At 42.8% G+C, this 10,223-nt stretch overlaps 1 non-coding gene across 1 annotated transcript; it reads right to left on the reverse strand.

Moving 5' to 3' along the window:
* Window positions 1-5,652: 5,652 nt before the first annotated feature.
* On the reverse strand, window positions 5,653-5,725 carry TRNAR-CCU (transfer RNA arginine (anticodon CCU)). The gene has a single exon. It is a non-coding gene; the product is annotated as a tRNA-Arg (tRNA).
* Window positions 5,726-10,223: the final 4,498 nt, after the last annotated feature.

Genomic DNA, 10,223 nt, shown 5'->3' on the forward strand with positions numbered 1-10,223 from the left:
TCCGTGGCATGCTTTCTCTCTTTGACCCAATATATAGGGGAAACTCCACCAAGTCTCAAATTGGATGAGATGTGCATGAACTTCATTTCCATATCTATATGCACATATTTATGTGGAGTTTGTCCTATGTATTGTTGATGTTTCTAACTCTTTGGTCCCAATGAGTTTGGGTACCATTTTGTTTGTGTTGTTGTTCTAGGAACAATTGGAGATGCATTGGATGCTCGGCTCACTCACAAGGAAGGTGTTGTCACCATGTGCTTTTTGGAGTCAAGCTAGGATGATCAATGAACTACTTTGTACCTTCAATTGGTATCTACTACATCCTTCCAATGTTAACTCGGTAACAAGTATCTTCATATACTTCATGCACACATTTCTTGCATCAACCTTGTGTAGGTTGTATCATGGCATGTTATTCATTCTCTCTTGTGATACTTGTTTCCTTTCTCAAAGCATCCCAACAATGATCTCTTGTTGCTAGTTGTGATGTCTTTGATGGTTGTGTGGTAGGAATTCATTTATGTACAATAAGCCCATATCTAGCCATCTGCTATGCTTCCAAGCAAATATCTTATTGGTATATCTATGACTTCCTTTTGGATATCTTGTTCCTTCGTGTTGTAACTATTTCGGGGGTAGATCCTTCTTTGTAGATATATATCATCATGATCTCGTCTACCTAGAACCTTATACACTTGAGAGAAATTACAACTCTAGATGATATCCTTTCTTTCACGTCCACCTTGTCTTTCTTGTTATTTCTTTGGTGGCTCCGTGAAAGCTTTTGCCTTGAGTGCATGTCTTATCTCGTTGCATCTTGATGCACTCCTGTGTGGTGAAGGTTATTTTCCTCATGCTTATCTCTACGAGGCTTTTGCCATCTTAATTGGTATCCCTCGTCTTGATGAGGCTTTCATCTTCTATCTTCACCATGGGTTATCACAAGTGTTGGTTATTCATTTTGCATTTCTAGTGTGCTTGTGAACCCTTTTGCTTGGTGTGTGTGGGGAGGACATGTCATGCACCTTGTATCTCCACTATCCAAGACTATGTTGATGCTTAATGCTCATTCGTACATTAGTCTTGTCAAGTGCTTTGCCATGACTCACACACATCATTTTGGTTGAGCCTACTCTTAAGTTGCCTCTTTTATATGTTGCTCAATCATTTGTTTGTTGCAAGTGCTAGGCTTTGTTTCCTATATGCTCACTTGCACTTGTTGTGAGTTTCTATTGATTTTCGGGGAGTGATGATCCTATTTTGTGCACTCGGTATCCTAATGCAAATATTGTAAGAAGTGCACAAATCATGGAGAGCTTCACTAGTGTCTTTAGAACACTCTGTTGCTCTCTTGCACTTGTCGTGAGGTTCTATTGATCTTGGGGGAGTGACGATCCTATTTTGTGCTTGTTGTATCCAGTTACAAAACTAAATTGTGCACAAATCATGGGGAGCTTCTCTAGTTTCTCTAGAACACTCCTTGGCTCATATCATAATTTATTTCATTCATGTGGCACGTAGGATCATTGGTCTAGTTGGCTCAATTGATATCCGTTGATTGCTTGCTTCAATTGGTATCTTTTGATTGCTTATTTGCTTGTTTCTCTCTTTCTTATGTCTTTGTGGCATATCTTTCTTTTGTAAACTTTGGGCCTAAATATAGTTTGTGTTCCTCCTAGTATTTACCGTCAAACTTGTGTATTGCATTCCACTCTCTTGTTGAGAAATACACAAATTATGGAGGAACACAATTTATATTGGCCTTCTAAGCTTTTCTCCCATTTTGGCAATCGATGCCAATGGGGGAGAAGTTTCAGAGAGTTTTGTGGAGAAGTTTAGAGAATTCTCTCCTCTTGCTTTGGTTTTGTTCTTAAGCATTTGCATCTCTTACTCATGCATCATTGGTTGTTGCATTGCATGGTGATGCATAATTCCTTATATAAACTCTCTTGAAAGTGATTGTCATCAATTACAAAAATGGGGGAGATTGAAAGAACATGTGGTGCCCCCATGTTTGGTTTTGGTAATTGACGACAATCTCTATGGACTAATGGTTGCCTTGAGTTATATTTGAAGGTTTTGTCCATAGGCTTTTCTTGGAGTACATGTGTTGGTTTCAAGGAGAGTTTGTGTTAACCAAGGTGCTATTAAGGAATTATCCAAAGATTGGTCATGTGACAGTTGATCTTATTGCAAGCATGTCTTGAAGAAGAAGATTGTGTGATCATTCATGTTTACCTTCAAGACATCATCCAAATGAAGAGAGTTGGAAAGATTCTAGGTTGATCAAGACTAAGTCAAGAGTGAATCAAGTTGATCAACTCACAAAGCGTAGAAGATGTACCGAGAGGGATCAAGTGATCCCATGGTATGGTAAGCATTGTCCATTGTGCTTTGTGTACTAACCCATGGTCTATGTGAGAGTTCTATGTGGGGTTAGGTACACGTTCATGGGCTTGCGTCAAGAGGAAGATATCACTCAACCCATGGAGAGGATGACATCAAGTGGTGATCGTCATCAAGATTGCCGTGTGCAAGTTCAAGTGGAGCATCACGAAGAGATCAAGTGCTTGAAGCTTGCCGTCCATTGTGGTGACAATGGACTTGTGAAGATGTGCCGAAGAGTGGCTCACCCATAGTGGACTATGGGGGAGTAATCATCTAGTCTTTATCGAGCCAACGCAATCAAGAAAGGTGGTCCAACTTGAGGGTGTCAAGATCGTCATCATCTAGCTCAAGTGGACCATGTGCAAGGCAAAGGTTCGCCCTTGATAGGTTTTCTATTTTACCGGTCTCATGGTGGTAGTTGGGAGACCGGGTTATAGGATCGATAGCCGTACTATCAAGGGGGGCTCTCAAGTGAGTAGCTTGATCGTATCGTTCGTCGAGAGCTCAAACCATTGCATCCTTGCATCATGTTTCTTGGTTCTTGTTTGGTTCTCTTTGTGAGTCTTAGATCTTATGGTCATCTTGATGACAAGCTTGAGTTCATCGAAAACGGAGTTTGCATGCGTCTTCTATGATGTTTTCGATGTTGGAGGTTTTACCGGTCTTATCCGAGGAAGGGTTCTCACCATTTTCTTTTGGGCCTTTTCTTATTGGTATTTATATCAAGATTGTGTTAGCCCTTGTCGCTAGCTTTCGAACAAACTTGGTTTCGTCGAATTCGGAGTCCGTTTACAAAAGTTGTGTCAGTTTTGGTGTCCTTTAAAGGGGCTGCCGCGGATGTAATTTTTTAGTACCGCTCTTGGGAGCGGTACTACCGCTGCTTGGAGCGGTACTACCGGAGCCGCGGTAGTACCGCTCCAGAGCTGTACTACCGCGGCTCCTGAGCGGTAGTACCGCTCCGGACCAAAATCTCGTGTTTTGCTCAGCGGAAGTAGGCACGGAAGTATTTTTTTGTACCGCTCCCAAGCAGTAGTACCGCTACCACTTGCGGTAGTACCGTGAGGTCGAGCGGTAGTACCGTGGGGACGAGCGGTAGTACCGCTCCGGCGGTTCTACTGGCCTTTTGCCTCCTCGCTGTTGTTTTTCAAAGGGGTACTACCGGGCGGTAGTACCGCTCCTTAGAGCGGTAGTATCGCTATGTGCGGGCTGTGAGCATAACGGTTGGATTTTTTCCCATCTATAAAAGGGGGTCTTCTTCCCCATTGAACCTTATCCTTTGAGCTCGTGTTCTTCCCCCATTGTTGACCTTCTTCGAGCTTGCTAACTCTCAATCCCTCCATGGATTCTTGCTAGTTTTTGAGGGAAAAGAGAGAGGAGATCTAGATCCACATTTCCACCAATCACTTTCTCCTCTATGTGAGGGGAACCCCTTCGATCTAGATCTTGGAGTTCTTGGTGTTCTCCTTCTTGTTCTTCCTCTCATTTTCTTCCCTAGCATTAGTTGCTTCGGTGGGATTTGAGAGAGAAGGACTTGGGCACTCCGTGTGCCCTTGCCATTGCATTTGGTGCATCGGTTTGAGTTCTCCACGGTGATACGTGGAAGTTACAAGTTGAGAAGCTTATTACTCTTGGGTGCTTGGTACCCTTGAGCTTGTTCCTCTTGGGTGCTTGGGCGCCCTAGACGGTTGGTGGTGTTCGGAGCTCAATCATTGTGGTGTAAAGCTCCGGGAAAGCGTCGGGGTCTCCAATTAGGTTGTGGAGATCGCCCCGAGCAATTTGACGGGTTCCGGTGACCGCCCCCAAGGGTTGCCAAAGTGTACGGGTTCGGTGACCGCCCCCAAGGGTTGCCATTTGTACGGGTTCGGTGACCGCCCTCAAGGGTCCCTTAGTGGAATCACGGCATCTTGCATTGTGCGAGGGCGTGAGGAGATTACGGTGGCCCTAGTGGCTTCTTGGGGAGCATTGTGCCTCCACACCGCTCCAAACGGAGATTAGCATCCGCAAGGGTGTGAACTTCGGGATACATCGTCGTCTCCGCGTGCCTCGGTTATCTCTTACCCGAGCCCTTTACTTATGCACTTTACTTTGTGATAGCCATATTGTTTCTTGTCATATATCTTGCTATCACCTAAGTAGTTTTTCTTACTTAGCATAAGTTGTTGGTGCACATAGGTGAGCCTAGTTGTAGGTTTTGTGCTTGACAAATTAACCGCTAGGTTTATTCCGCATTTGTTCAAGCCTCAACCGTAATTATTTTAAAGCGCCTATTCACCCCCCCCCCCTCTAGGCGACATCCACGATCTTTCAATGTTCGTACTCCATGGCCCTCCTCGTAGGACACGAGACATGTCCGTCTCGCACCCGAAGTGCACCAAGTACCTATTATCTCCTTGGTAGGCATAGTCGAAGTTCTCCTTCAACCTCCATCCGTCAACAATGTTATCAAACAGGGTAGTTGGAGACGGCCGATCCAAAGAATACACGAGCATAATCATGGTCCATGGGTGCTCCGGCTGCTGCAGAACACCATCTTCTTCCAGATCCACCTCCACCAGCTCCGCGTCATCATCATAGTCCTCTCCTCCACCGAGCTCCTCCGGTCCTTCCCCGTCCCGTCCGTCGCGTTCGCGACCCGCCGGCACCGCGCCCACTGCAGCCTCGGATCCCCCGGTGTCCCTGTCGTCTTGGACTGGTCCCAGATCGTCAACGTCTTCAGCCTCGGGTTGACTCGTGTAGCAGCCTCGGATCCCCCGGATGGAGGCTTTGGGCGAGCAGCATCCGCAGAGGGAGCCCCGTATGCGCCCCCACCAGCCACCAGGTTCTCCTTGGTCACTACCGGCATCTTGCCCGAGTTTTGCGAGGCCGTCGACATGGTAGCAGACCCTGACGATCGCTTGGCGGACGGGGCCGCAGCGGTTCCGACTGCTCGCTTGGGAACGGGAGCGGAGGAGATGCCACACGCGGCCGGCGCGACGGCCGGCGGCGGTGGCAGCGGGGCTTTCGCCTCCCGATCGCCAGGGGTGGGAAACCCTAGCATAGCGGCCAAACCACAAAAGGTCTAAGTTTGTACATCATGGTAACTGTGCATACCTGGCTAGTTTATTCGAGCGTCGAGCGTGCCAAAAATGGCCTCGACTAAATTGAAAGATCACGCTGGCACGTCTCAGCATCATTTCAATCCATGGACGGTAAAGACAGTGGATGGAATTATTGTTAGTAGTAAAAAGTTAAAACCAGGAAGGTGAAAAAAGGAACTAAAAACGCGCCAGGTAGGGGTCGAACCTACGACCTTCCGCTTAGGAAACGGACGCTCTATCCACTGAGCTACAGGCGCTGATATGTCCAAGTGAATGGTGAAAGTCTTGTTAGATAGTACTTTTGTGCATTAGTTTAGATTTTTTTTGAATTGTTTAGATTGCTTACCACATGTATCACATGGTGCATTAGTTTAGATTGCTTACCAAAGTAGTTTTCTTAATGCTCTTATATTTCTTTACAGAGGGAGTATTTATTAAATAGCTAAAAAACTTACGAGTCATAATGATTTTTCCCGTGATATAACATTTTCGTTTATTTATTTGCACGTACACCCGATGGAAAACACACTTCTTAAGTGACAGCTAATCACCCGCCAGAATCAGCCTGTCAGGCTCCGTCGTTTAAGTAAAATAGTTCAGTTCGAGTACAAATCGAAACCGGAGCAGTAAGCTTGATACAGAGTGGCCAATCTTTACAACACATTCTCTGTCAGCCTGGTACATTCAGGGAGATACATAATCTGAATAAACACAATGGGTCCAAATCAAATCTTGGGTTGAACTCATATTGCCAAAAGGAGATTGCATATTCTGTTGTTATGTGCCCGGCGAAGCAAACCAGGTTTGTGAAGTCAGGGCGGCGGGTCTATTCTTACTAACCAAAAGAAAACGGTTCCACCAGCGACGTTCGACCAAAGAGCCGCTGCTTGCAACTCGCGGATGCTAGGGACACTCAACTGGAACGAGGAAATAGGACGCTAGAGCCTGCGCGACATCTTCCTCCGGCTCTGGGTCGTGTGATGTTTCAGCCGGCGGGTATTCCGCGTCCGGCGAATCTATTCGGAACAACAAAAATTATTAGCCTAAAGATACATCTCTGCACCCGAGCTCATCTGCACCTGCACTTACGGAAAAAAATCAAAACAAATACTAGAAAAATTCAAAAAATTCTATTTTTTGTGGGGTAGACAATTTGATGCGTGAGGCCCGCTTCAAATTTCAAGTCATCTCAACAAAAAAAACAAATTAGGGGTTTGTAAAAATGTTTACTGTTCATGTACTGTTTTTGTCCGATTTTGTCTTTTTCGCTGAGAGCTGCTCAAATGTCCAAATGATTTGAAATTTGGAGCGGGCCTCGCGCATGAAATTGTCTATCACACAAAAAATTGGAATCTTTTGAATTTGTTTTGCATTTTTTACGAATTTTTTTCTAACCGGGTGCAGATGAGTCTGGACACCGAAATGCCCTACTCATTGTACACGTCATTATCTAGTTTTCAAGTTCCTTGCGGAAATGCTTGTGTTTTCAAATTTAATGATTTGTTGGCTCAAGCGCTAAATAGTAAATGCTCACCATGATGTTTTGTTTTCCTCCAATATCCTACTATGGGTGAAAATAGTATAGAAGAAGGAGAATTTAAAATCGTAACAATGGACCTTTGACATCCTTATGCGTGAGGTAGAGGTGAGTATATATAGCGTAGGACTATGTATAGTACTTGTCCTCTAAGCACACAAATAGTGCTGAGCAAGTCATCCAAGAACTGTTTTATCATCTCTTTATCATGCCGTGGGCGCTGTAAATATGATGTGACCATGCTACTTCCATTTTTCATTTACTCTTGCTAAATAAAAGAAGATGTAAGGATGGCAAAAACTTCATGAATTGATTAGTTGAAATGTCATTCACGTGAGAAATGCTGAGTAGTTCAAAGATGTCCAGTGTATGAATGCTCCCATTTCAGGCGGAAATTTGCCGGGGCAAGCACCTGCCAAGCCCTACCCGGCCCCTGTTTGCATCGCGGTTCATGAACTAGTTGAATCCGCACGAGAGGCACAAGAAGTTTTAAGTTTTAATCGTTGAAACTTACTATTTTGCATCTATTTTTTATTTTCTCGCTTGTTTGTACCAACTTTCGAAGATCAAAAATTTAAGCGATTTTTTCTATTGGTCCTAAGCAAAAAATACTCGTGCGAAGTTTCAAGAGTTGAAACTTAACCTATTTTTAAAATAGTTGTCTTCAAAATAGATCTTATTTCAAAGCGCTAGTCACGAGAACACGAATATGAAAACAGAACTTAATTTAAACCTTTCCTTCAAAAGATATAGAAGTTTGAAAATCGGAAGCAAAAATAAAAAGGTAGCACGAGGGGCTCGATGACGTTGGACCTGCTTGCCCCAAATCCGCTCCCCCATTTCAGGCCTTATTCGAGACTTATGATCCACAAATATCAAATGGATCGGCCCAACAGTCTGGAATATTGGATGAAAACAAAATACGAGTTGGTAGGAGTGGGCTTATTGTATACTTGATTTCATCCAACATGCACCCGGTGGCGTGTATTCGTATAAATTATGATATTTGATTTAGATGGGTGTCTTCTATAAGCTCTTTTTCTGTGCTCATAATCCACATTGATGCAATCTCCTCGCTGTTGTCCTCCAACATACTTGTAGATCAAACCGAAAATTTTGGATTGAAGAGGCAGAGAATTAGGAAATATAAATCTTCACAAGAGAAATTCATACGGATACATATATACCCCTTTTTAGCCATCTTACAAGAGAATCAAAATCTATATCTATACCTAATAATAAAAAGGCGAAATTACACCCAAAACTGCAAAATATTACCCGCCAACCCCATCTATAAGTGATAAAAAACGTTTCACACAGGGGAATCCCCACCTGGGCTGGCCCATGTCGTAGGAACCTTCTATATTGTGCTGTGCGCGCTGGGAGAAGATATAGCGCTCCTGTTTGGGCCGGCCCATGTCCGGCCGGCCTGTTCTTCAATTTTCGTTTTTTGTTTTTGTCTTCGTTTTTTCTACGTTAAATAATTTGGAACGTCAAAAAAATTTAATTTTTTAAAAAATAAGAATTTTCAAGTAAAATGTTTAATAATTCATAAAGGTTTGTGGATTCAGAAAACGTTTGTGATTTTTGAAAAATGTTCGCATATTCAAAAAATATTCGCAATTGTGAAATAAATGCTGGGGAGATTAAAAATGTTCATGATTTTTTTAGAAAAGTTAGAATATTAATAAATGTTAATAATATTGAACAAAATTTCACCAATTCAAAAATGTTCATGAATCGAAAAATATCCTAAAAATTTAAAAACTGTTCGTTACTTACAAAATAGTTTATTGATTCAAAAAAAGATCATGCATTTTAAAAAATGTACATTAAATCAAAGAATGTGCGTGAATTTAAAAAATTATTCCACCAATTTTTTTTCCAAAAAATGTCCGTCGATTATAGAAATGTTTGCATATTCAGAAAAAATGGTTAAACAAATGTCCACATTTTTTTGAAAAAAATGTTTTAAAATAGTATAAAATGTTCATGAGTTCAAAAAATGTTTTCGGTTTTAGAAAATATTCAAAAATCTGTAAAATTATTCACAAATTTGAAAAAAAAAACATGATTGCAGATATGTTCACGAGTTTGAAAACATGTTCATGATTTCATGAAAGTGAGAGTGATGGTGTATCTCGGTGATGCAACAAAATATGGTCATGGCTATTGGAGACTATTATTTTTTTCCCATTGCACCGCATGAGCCGTTTTGCTAGTGTAAATAAGATATGTATGGCAATTAATCCAGAATATGTGTCTCGTGCCTCGCGCTTCGCCGGAGAGGACCGTTTGATCTATCGCTCCGGTCCGTGGAGCGTTGATCCTGTCGTCGAGCAGCATGAGCTGAGAGCGTTGACAACACTGTTACGTGTGAAACATAGGAGACAACCGAGACCGCCCCTAGGTCGGGACCTAAAACACAATGATACAGCGTAAATAAAGAATTGACATTGCAATATTTTTACCAACCATTCACCATATGATTTATGGCAATGATATCAAACTTGCACTTGCAATGACTTAGAACTCGCAATCAGGTTGCTGCAATCACATCCAAAACGAGACACACACCTTCATGAAGAAGTATACGTGGAGGATCCTCCCGAAATCAACAACAAATTATACACGGTGTCTCCAATCTCTAGCCAAAAACATAAAGCAACAATAAAAACTCCTCGACAAAAATGTACAACATAACTCGGCACGGGAGGATATCCCGGCTTGCTAGTTTTTGTTCGAGAACCAAACAAGGTGTTGAGTCTCCAAATCAATCTCCCCGCTAACAGAACAGACAGGGTCAGAATCTAGTCCTCGCGCTGCCACCCGATACGGTCGTCAGGCAAGCCCGTGCGAGCGCCCGTGATGGTGGCGGCGGGGATCTCATCGCTCCGGCTCCTCACCAAGGACAATGGATCCCGGGGCAGCGGCATCTTCCAGCATGCAATGTCCATAGGTGGTGGCTGGCCGAAATCTCGACCGCATGGGGTGAGGTGATGACAGGAGTTGGTTGTTGCGCGGTGATACGTCTCCAACGCCTCTATAATTTTTCATTGTAAATGCTATTATGTTATCATTTTTGTATACTTGTTGTGTCATTTTAAATTATTTTTGTGAACTAATTTATTAATTTAGTGCCCAATGTCAGTTCTTATTCTTTTTGTTTTTTCTTAGAAAATCCTCAATTTGGCTGATGGAAGTGTTGAAAAGAGAAA

Source organism: Triticum aestivum, chromosome 5D, assembly GCF_018294505.1.
Source record: "Triticum aestivum cultivar Chinese Spring chromosome 5D, IWGSC CS RefSeq v2.1, whole genome shotgun sequence".
NCBI classification, from domain to species: domain Eukaryota; kingdom Viridiplantae; phylum Streptophyta; class Magnoliopsida; order Poales; family Poaceae; genus Triticum; species Triticum aestivum.